Source organism: Amblyraja radiata, chromosome 2 (assembly GCF_010909765.2).
Source record: "Amblyraja radiata isolate CabotCenter1 chromosome 2, sAmbRad1.1.pri, whole genome shotgun sequence".
Lineage (NCBI taxonomy): Eukaryota > Metazoa > Chordata > Chondrichthyes > Rajiformes > Rajidae > Amblyraja > Amblyraja radiata.
The window spans coordinates 99,700,433-99,710,466 of record NC_045957.1 but is presented as its reverse complement, the minus strand read 5'-3'; the positions used below and the strand labels follow the sequence as shown (position 1 = coordinate 99,710,466).

Here is a 10,034-nt window from a genome sequence, read left to right as displayed (position 1 = left end):
AGTATCCTAAGAAATCCATGGTTAGTAGTACAATATTCCATAAGTGTGTAACCTGGTGAATACTCAAGTGGTAAAGTCAATGACGGTGTAACATTCACCATCTTTGGGTTTTTTGGTGCCAAAGGTTCATATTAGGTTTTTATGACCCCTTGTATATCAATGATGGTGCGACATTCACCATCTTGGTTTGTTGGTACCAAAGGTTCATATAGGCTTCTTTATGACCCCTAATATTCTTTTCCAGTTTGCTAGTCCCTCATGTTCTTTTTAGTGGGAGGGTAGACCCCTTGGGGTGCATGCTGAACTGGTAATATATGGTCCCTAGATAAGGGACGTATCAGATATTAAACTGAAAAAACATATTATACTTGATCTTAGCCAAAAGGCCGAGAAGGGATGGGTTCTTAATTCAATTTTTATCCTTGAATACTTTTGGTATATGACTACCAAGTGTGATAGTTCTCGGGCGGCGAGTCTCCTTGTCGGGAGTATGCAGGGATTACCGGCCGGTATTTGAATTTCCCTCCAGTCTGCTGCTGTGGTCAGATAGCTGTTAGCAGACTGGGCATCGGCGCAGTACCCTGACTGTGGACCGCAGCGTGTGCGGTCCCAGTGCCGCCTCTCCCCCCTCCACTGACGGAACGCTCCTTCCCTGGAGTCGAACGGGGGCCGCTTCCCTCTGTTCTGCTTTGCTGTCTCCAGTTCCCCTGGAGCAACAAAGAGAAGCAAAGTCGCGAGTTAACCTGTAGGTAAGTACTTACCTAACGGTCCGTTCCTTCAGGCTTGTAGCGGGAGCACCCGTACTCCCGTTCGTCGCTGTTGCATCTGCGTGAATGTCGCGCATGCGTGCTGGACGGGTTCTTCACGTAGTCACTCACGTGACTCCGAAGTAAAATTAGGGATTTAGGACTACTGCATTCAGAGCAGGGTTGGCAGAATAGTAGTTTGGAGGCTATTTCTGAATAATCATAAATTTGAGTGCTGTGTCACAGGATAGCAGGTTACCATTTAGGACCAAGACTAATAAAAATGTTAAATAAAAGGTGAGAGGGGAAAGATTTAATAGGAATCCAAGGGACAACCTTTTCACACAGAAGTTGGTGAATATATGGAATGTGTTGCCAGAGGAGTATGGAATGTGTTGCCAGAGGAGGTAATCGAGGCAGGTATTAAAACAACATTTAAAAGACATTTGAACAAGTACATGGATAGGAAAGGTTTAGAGGGATGTGGGCCAAATATGAGCAGATTGGACTAGTGCAGATGGAGCATCTTGGTCGGCATGAGCAAGTTGGGCTGAATGGTCAGTTTCCGTGCTGCATGATGCCATGACTCTAATGGAAACGACTTCACTCAGAGAGGTATATTCAGGGAAATATATATTTCAGTGCCTTTATCTTCAGAGAGCTATGTACATTCTGGGATCAAGAAATATGATGACGGCGATAGGAATTTTGATGAAAGATCAACAGTGAATGTTGGGAAAGGCTCTTTAGTGCCTTGTGCCTTACTGCTCCTGTCCCTTCACTCCTTGCCTGGTAATGTGTTTGAAGGTCAAACTCTAATTCACATTATGAAAAAGGAGTAGAATTGGAGCATCGGAATTTGATGTAATAGAAGGTATTTATTTTTAAATTGATGCCAGTGTCAGTCACTGGTGGTTTCAGGTTACTGATATAGGATGAAAAATGTTGGAATCTTATATGGAAAAATACTTCCTTATCTTTTTTTATTCTTTTCCCCATCAAGTTTAGTGACATTTGCACAGGTACATGGAGGTACAGATACAATAAAAAAAATTGCTTGCAGCAGTATTGCAGTTAGATTCAGACAACACACAAAAAAAATTACACATAAATTCTGAAAGACAACGAAAAGAAAAAGACTACAAAAAGAAGATATTGGTGCAAACCTCAATAGAAAACAAGTCCATAGAAGTACAAGAGATAGTTTGTATTGTTCTGTTGCTGTCGTAGTATTAGGGTTGTGCAGATCAGTTCATAAACCTGATGATTTAGAAAAAGTAACTGTTCCTGAACTTGATGTTGTGGGACTTCAGGCCTCAGTACTTCCTGCTGAATTGTAGCAGCAAGAAAAGTACATGCGTGGAGTGTGGGGATCCTTGATGATGGACACTGCCATCTTGAGGCAGAGCCTCGTATAAATTTTTATGATAGTGGGGAAAGTTGAGCTGATGATGGATCAGGCTGTGTCTATCACTCTTTGGAGGTTCTTCTGTTCTTGTGTATTGGAATTGCCATACCAGATTATGGCAATGTCATCGAGTCATAGAGTCATAGAGTGATACAATGTGGAAACAGGCCCTTTGGCCCAATTCGCCCACACCAGCCAACAATGTCCCAGCTGCACTAGTTCCACTTGCCTGCACTTGGTCCATATCCCTCCAAACCTGTCCTATCCATGTACCTGTCTAACTGTTTCTTAAACGATGGGATAGTCCCAGCCTCAACTACCTCCTCTGGCAGCTGTTCCATACACCCACCATCCTTTGTATGAAAAAGTTATCCCTCGGATTCCTATTAAATCTTTTCCTCTTCACCTTGAACCTATGTCCCCTGGTTCTCGATTACCCTACTCTGGGCAAAAGACTCTGTGCATCTACCCAATCTATTCCTTTCATGATTTTGTATACCTCCATAAGATCTCCCCTCATCCTCCTGCGCTCCATGGAATAGAGATCCTGCCTACTCAAACTCTCCCTATAGTCCTGGCAACATCCTTGTTAATCTTTTCTGAACTCTTTCAAGCTTGACAGTATCTTTCCTATAACATGGTGCCCAGAACTGAATACAATATTCTAAATGCGGTCTCACCAACGTCTTATACAACTGCAACATGACCTCCCAACTTCTATACTCAATACTCTGAGCATAGAAGGTAAACTGCCAAAAGCCCTTTTGACCACCTTATCTACCTGCAATTTGACCTTCAAGGAACCATGCACCTGTACTCCTAGATCCCTCTGCTCTACAACACTGGGTAGAGCCTGGCCTACCATTTACTGTGTAAGTCCTGCCTTTGTTCGATGTCCCAAAATGTAACACCTCACACTTCTCTGTATTAAATTCCATCAACCATTCCTGTGCCCACCTGGCCAATGGATCCAGATCCTGCTGTAATTGTTCACAATCATCTTCACTATCTGCAAAACCACTGACTTATGTATCATCAGCAAACTTGCTAATCTTGCCTTTCAGGTTCTCGTCCAAATCATTGATGAAGATGACAAACAGTAACGAGCCCTGAGGCACACCACTAGTCACAGTCATCCATTCTGAGAAGCAACCTTCCACCATAAATGCTTCCTTCCATGGAGCCAATTTGCTATCCATTTAGCTATCTCTCCGTGGATCCCATACGATCTGGCCTACCATGCGAAACCTTGTCAAACGCCTTATTGAAGTCCATGTACACAACATCTACAGCTCTGCCTTCATCAACCTTTTTGGTCACGTCTTCAAAAAAATTAATCAGATTTGTGAGACATGACCTCCCACTTACAAAACCATGCTGATTATCCCTAATCAGCCCTTGCCCATCCATGAGGTGCATAGCGAGGGTTAATGCACTGCCCTTTTCCAAGGATTTGTTGATAAAAGAACCAGAAGGCATAGGTTTAACACGAGAGAAAAAGATTGAATAAGATCCCGGGGACAACGTTTTCACACAGAGAGTAGTACCTATATGGAACAAACTACCAGAGTAAGTGGTTGAGGTGCAATAACATTTGAAATACATTTGGACAGATACATGGATAGGAAAGTGATAGGAAAGTTTTTACACAGAGAGTGGTGAATCTGTGGAATTCTCTGCCACAGAAGGTAGTTGAGGCCAGTTCATTGGCTATATTTAAGAGGGAGTTAGATGTGGCCCTTGTGGCTAAAGGGATCAGGGGGTATGGAGAGAAGGCAGGTATGGGATATTGATTTGGATGATCAGCCATGATCATATTGAATGGCGGTGCAGGCTCGAAGGACCGAATGGCCTACTCCTGCACCTATTTTCTATGTTTCTATGTTTATATGAAAGGTTTAGACGGATACGGGTCAAATGTGGGCAAATGGGACTATCATATATGGGCATCTAGCTTGGCACGGATATGTTAGTCTGAAGGATCTCTTTTCATCTTGTATGGCTCTATGATGCGATGAGGTATAGTGGATTGGTGTTTATGTATGATGATTAAGAGCAGGTCATACCTAATTATACTCATATTTCACAATTGTCCAGACTGAGCTCTACCAAGACCAAGGATCATATCTGGTAAACTAAAAGCAAAATACTGCAGATGCTGGAAATCTAGAATAAAAACTAGTACTGATGAAGTATTACTGACCTGAAGCACTAACTTTGTTTCTCTCTCCACATATGCTTTTGAGCATTTCTAGCATTTTTCTGGATTACATCTGGCATTTTCCTTCACCCCAGGATACCTGTGGGATTAATTCAAATCGCTCCCTGTATTTTCAGTAGAAGGGCAGGAGCAGCAGGCCACTGATTCATTTAACCCTCATTACCAATTTAGCATGTTTCACATTTCTGTAAAATTAGTAGCATATTACCATTCAGTGCGTTTGGCATTAAAAGGCTGCAATACAACAAATATGCAATGTAACTAAATCATTGCACTGAATATATCCACTGGTGTATTGAATTTCAAAGGGGTATTTTCACTTACTCCAGATCGTAATATCAGAGTTGAATTACCTCAGTCAAGTGGAACTTCTGATCTTACACACATGATCATTTGACTTATTTAAAGGCCTTGATATCACAGTGGATCCATGTCTCCTTGATGACTGCAACTAAATTGATTTTCAGAGTTAGAAATTGTCAATTCTTTTTGAAGCAGCATTACTTGAATCCAGCAATTATAAAAGGCAAAGAATAAACAAACAACGTGATTTAAAAAGCAGTGCATGGAGAAGTATGATGCAAATATTACATGGATTAGGTATCATCATAAGTCATTAGTGTATGTAAAATAGTGTTCTAAGCTGAACGATTCTTCTTCTTTCATGTCCATCTTCCATGTTTCACATGTTGACATCGCTGTCATCGTCCGTCCTGAACAGGACGCAAGCTTCCGGCGACAATCAGTGGAAGCCATCACTTGTTGCAATAGATGATGGTGGTAGCTTGGGATACTTCCAGTTTCCAGCCCCGCGACGTGGAAGCTTCTGCTATGAGGCCAGCTGAACGATAAGCAAAACCCTTTTCCGATGCAAAGGCCATCTGATGATAGATCATTGACCTGCAACATCAGCACTATTTTATTTACTCTACAAACAGATGTTGCCCGACCTGCTGAGTATGTCCAGTATTTTCTGTCATTGTATTGTTTTACAAATGATTATCCATTTATATGGTTTGTATGAACATAAACATTCAAGTAATAACAATGCTTTAAATTCAGCAGCTGCCCAAATTAATTAGTTATAGAGTTGTACCGTTCAGAAACAGGATCTTTGGCCCACCATGACCATGACAACCTTTTTGCCCATCTACATTAATCTCATTTCCCTACATTGGGTACACATCCTTCTACACTTTGCCTACTTAAATGCCTGCCTGATTGTCTCATAACCCCACCACCTCCTCTAGTAGCATGTTCCAAATATCACACTCGTCGTAAAATTATTTTCCTTCAAATCCCCTTTAATACTCCTTACTCTCATGTTAAACATGACCTCTTGTTCTTAATACACCTAATAAAAAATACTACCTGCCTCTTACAATTTTATAAATCTTTATCAGGGCAACTCACAGTCATCTTAATTCCAGGGAAAATAAACCCTTGAATTTTTGATTCATTCCAAACACTCCCCACTTGGAAGCGTTTGGACGGGCTTGAACATCAGAGTAGGGATTTTTATACTGCCAACTAGAAACTAATACAAATCAGAGCAATAGATAATAAAAGCAGATGTGCTTTTTTTGTGGGAAACCTCAAACATCAGTGCAAATAGTAGGTCATAATTCAGTGAAGGTAGAGTGAGGTGAAAATTCAAACATTCAAGCACACATACAAGTTGGTAACTCGCATTTGGAAAGTACAGGCATTCAGGAAAATTCTCTGCTTGTATTTTCTAAGTCGCTATCCAAGCATTCAACTTTCCTATAGTGCTCCAATCCAGGCCACATCCTGGTGAATCTCCTCTGCACTCTCTCCAGCGTAACTACGTCCTTATTATTGTATGGCAACCAGAATGGCACACAGCTCTTCAAGTGTGATCTAACCAGTGTTTTGTAAGTTGAAACATACATCCCTGCTTTTTATATTCTAATAGACCAAGTGGGACCTGTTGGGTCCCGTCCCCTCTATGCGTGGTTGCGGGGAGGGGGGCGGACTGCGGGGGGGGGGGGGGGGTTGACGTCACTCACAGCATGTGGAAGAAGGACGCACGGAGCAGACCTATTCTGACGTCATCAGTGAAAGACAGTGGTTTATAAATAAGTTTTTTCAGATTTTTGAACATTTTCAGTAATAATTTGCGAAATAAAGCCTGAAATTTTCAGATAAGGCGATTGTGGACTCCATTGGGGAAAACCTCTGCCGGAATATGTAAAAATGTTACCGTTACCGCGTCGTTTTTTTGCGAAGATGTGACAACACACAAACAAATAAACACACACACACACACACATCTACATCCAAGATCAGAGTTTTATAAGTACAGAGATGCCCTGACATATGAAGGCAGACATGCCTTATTCCTTCTGCACCGTTTTCATCTGTCTGTAGAGTAAATAAAACAGTGCTGATGTTGCAGGTCAATGATCTTTCATCAGATGGCCTTTGGATTGGAAAGAGGATTTGCTTATTGGTCAGCTTAAAACACTATTTACATTCACTAATGATATGATGATACATAATCCATCTAATATCTGTATCTCATACTTTCTCCATTCCTTCATCAATCCACCTGTAATGTCACATTCAGGGAACTATGGACATGAACCTCAAGGTCGCCTGTTCATTAGCATGCCTCACTGTCCATTTGCTGCATATTTCCCACACCAATTTGATTTCTCAAAGTGCATCACTTCGCATTTGTCAGGATTAATTCCATCTGCTAATGCTCCACCCAACTTTCCATTTGATCTATGTGTTGCTGTAGCCTTAATCAATCTAGTTCACTATCAGCAACACCATTTTTGGTCTTCTGCAAACTTATAAATCATATCTTCTATATTCACATCCAAGTCATTGAAAATTTGCATTAGAACTAATCCAAAAGCTTGTTCTGACAAGGTTGGGTTTCAAGCTATTTAATTATTTGAAGTGTGTTATGTGAAAAGTAGCTAAATGAGACACATGATGTAATCGGAATGAATAGTGAAAAAGACCAGCTGTCAGACAGGAAAGGTAGTAACCAATATCTCTCATTACTGAGGAAGAAACCTAAATAATTCAGGTTTGGTACATTGTTTATCCTGTTGCAAATTGTCAAGTCAAAGCCAGGTTGTACAATGTACAAGATCTTAGATATTTTTTTCTGCAGAAATGTCGCATACAAATATATAATATAGAAACATAGAAATTAGGTGCAGGAGTAGGCCATTCGGCCCTTCGAGCCTGCACCGCCATTCAATATGATCATGGCTGATCATTCAACTCAGTATCCCGTACCTGCCTTCTCTCCATACCCTCTGATCCCCTTAGCCACAAGGGCCACATCTAACTCCCTCTTAAATATAGCCAATGAACTGGCCTCGACTACCCTCTGTGGCAGGGAGTTCCAGAGATTCACCACTCTCTGTGTGAAAAAAGTTCTTCTCATCTCGGTTTTAAAGGATTTCCCCCTTATCCTTAAGCTGTGACCCCTTGTCCTGGACTTCCCCAACATCGGGAGCAATCTTCCTGCATCTAGCCTGTCCAACCCCTTAAGAATTTTGTAAGTTTCTATAAGATCCCCTCTCAATCTCCTAAATTCTAGAGAGTATAAACCAAGTCTATCCAGTCTTTCTTCATAAGACAGTCCTGACATCCCAGGAATCAGTCTGGTGAACCTTCTCTGCACTCCCTCTATGGCAATAATGTCCTTCCTCAGATTTGGAGACCAAAACTGTATGCAATACCTCAGGTGTGGTCTCACCAAGACCCTGTACAACTGCAGTAGAACCTCCCTGCTCCTATACTCAAATCCTTTTGCTATGAAAGCTAACATACCATTCGCTTTCTTCACTGCCTGCTGCACCTGCATGCCCACTTTCAATGACTGGTGTACCATGACACCCAGGTCTCGCTGCATCTCCCCTTTTCCTAGTCGGCCACCATTTAGATAATAGTCTGCTTTCCTATTTTTGCCACCAAAATGGATAACCTCACATTTATCCACATTATACTGCATCTGCCAAACATTTGCCCACTCACCCAGCCTATCCAAGTCACCTTGCAGTCTCCTAGCATCCTCCTCACTGCTAACACTGCCCCCCAGCTTAGTGTCATCCGCAAACTTGGAGATATTGCCTTCAATTCCCTCATCCAGAGCATTAATATATATTGTAAATAGCTGGGGTCCCAGCACTGAGCCTTGCGGTACCCCACTAGTCACTGCCTGCCATTGTGAAAAGGACCCGTTTACTCCTACTCTTTGCTTTGGAATGTGGGAGGAAACACATATATCTGTTTCCAGTTCATCAGACCTCTACTATCTTAGGTATACTTTACATTTGAAGTTTTTTTGACAACAAAAAAGATTATGTACCAACCTTTTAAAGCACTGGTTGAATAGCTTCTCTCCATTATAAAACCCCACCCACCCCATGTTTTCTTTTGAGTGTAAATCAAAATCCTCTGGCTCTGGGTTTATTGATATTGATACGATAACAAAATAATAAAAGTTTGTCTTCTGAGTGAGATCATAATCTGCACATAATCTTATAAACAACAGGTAATCAAAGTGATTGAATCCTTGCCTTGTTCTGACATGACTCCAATATAAATTCTGTTTACTGGAATGAGTGTGATACTAGCCATCTTGAATGAGAAACATATTTATTAGTTCCTATCTACTTTACTCTTTCAATCTGTAATTCTTTCATTATTTCCGGTTCATTTCTACATTATATGTTCTTTTTGTGGCGCTTTTGTCTTCAAAATTTATTTTTTCTTCCTTTGTATCATACCTCAGATTTACACCTTTGATTTTCTTTTCAAATTCTTTGTTGCTATTTACTCAACATTCATTTTTTTTCTTTACTTCTTGTATATCAACCGTTTGCATTATTAAACCCAACAAATGTGCAGAGATGGACACAAAAATGCTGGCGTTGGGGAGGCACAGTTGCGCAGCAGTGGAGCTGCTGTCTCACAGCTGTAGAGAGCCGGGTTTGATCCTGACTATGGGTGCTGTCTGTGCAGAGTTTGCATGGTCTCCCTGTGACCACGTAGGTTTTCTCTGGGTGTTCCTGTTTCCTCCCACATTCCAAAGACATGCAGGTTTATAGGTTAATTGACCTGTAAATTATCCCTAGTGTGTATGATGTGAAACTGGGATAACATATAACTAGTGTACGGTCTGAAGAAGGGTCTTGACCCGAAACGTTGCCTATTTCCTTCGTTCCATAGATGCTGCCTCACCTGCTAGTATACGAGTGATCGATGGGCATGGGCTTGGTGTGATGAATGACTTGTTTTCACTCTGTATCTCTAAACTAAACTAAAAACTCAGCAGGTCAGGCAGCATCTCTGGAGAACATGAATGTTTAGGGTCGGGATCCTTCAGCCTGATTGTATGAGGGGGGGGAGTGGAGAAATCTGAAAATCAGAAAAATGGAAGGTGACAGGGGGAAGGGGAAAGGGAAAAATGTATGCGCTCTCGGTGGGACACAGGGAAGAGAGGGGAGAGCGGAAGTGTGCGGGGGCCTCTCTCCTCTCTCCCCTGGTCTCCTCTCTCCCCTGGTCTCTCTCCTCTCTCCCCCCCTCTCGATACCCCCCTCTCTCCATCCCCCCCTCTTCCACCCCTCTCTCTCCTTCCTCTCTCTCTCCCCCTCCCCCTCTCCCTCTC

The 10,034-nt window shown here is 41.9% G+C and overlaps 1 pseudogene; it reads right to left on the bottom strand.

The window, feature by feature from the left end:
* Positions 1–287: 287 nt before the first annotated feature.
* On the bottom strand, positions 288–398 carry LOC116970609 (annotated as a pseudogene).
* Between the last annotated feature and the right edge of the window lie 9,636 nt (positions 399–10,034).